The sequence below is a fragment of the Cicer arietinum genome, chromosome 5, assembly GCF_000331145.2.
Source record: "Cicer arietinum cultivar CDC Frontier isolate Library 1 chromosome 5, Cicar.CDCFrontier_v2.0, whole genome shotgun sequence".
NCBI lineage: Eukaryota > Viridiplantae > Streptophyta > Magnoliopsida > Fabales > Fabaceae > Cicer > Cicer arietinum.
The window spans coordinates 39,887,563-39,888,418 of record NC_021164.2 but is presented as its reverse complement, the minus strand read 5'-3'; positions in this window follow the sequence as shown (position 1 = coordinate 39,888,418).

Sequence of the window (856 nt, the reverse complement as noted above, 5' to 3'; positions counted from 1 at the left end):
AAAGATCATAAGTTGCTTGAAGACATGAATGAACTGTTGAAAAAGGAAGCACATGATAAACTCACTAGCTTTACTGAACTTGAAAGAAAGGTTGAATCACTAAAATCTGATTTAGCAAAATTTACAAATGGTAGAAACAACCTGAATGCTCTTCTTGACAACCAAAAGAATGCAAATGAAAAATCTGGAATTGGTTATAGACCAAATAGGAATGCTCAAAAGAGTCATAAATTTGTTAAATCAAAGTCAATTCATGATGTTTGCAGTAAACCAACTCACAGTAAATTCTATACTTTTTCATGCCATTTCTGTTGCAAAAAAGGACATATATCATTTAATTGTAAACTGAAGAAACTTGCTAACAAGGGATGGAAACAAGTTTGGAAAGTAAAGAAACCTGTGATTGAGACTAACCCTCAAGGACCCAATCTAAATTGGGTACCTAAAACAAAAATCTGAATTTTGTTTTGCAGATCTGCTTGACATCCAAGACACACTCATGGTATCTAGACAGTGGATGTTCCAAGCATATGACTGGAGACAAATCAGAATTTATATCTCTTAATTTAAAAGATGGAGGATATGTAAAGTATGGTGACAACAACAAAGACAAAATTCTTGGTGCTGGAGACATAGGAAGTGAATCAACAATTGTAATCAAGGATGTTCTCTATGTAAAATGTTTGAAACACAGTCTGCTTAGCATTAGTCAGCTTTGTGATAAAGGCTACCAGGTATATTTTACATCACATACTTGTACACTTGAGCACAAGGAAGATGATAGCTTAAAATTGGTAGGTGAAAGAGTAAATAATATATATATATATATATATATATCTTTGCCTGCAAATAATGT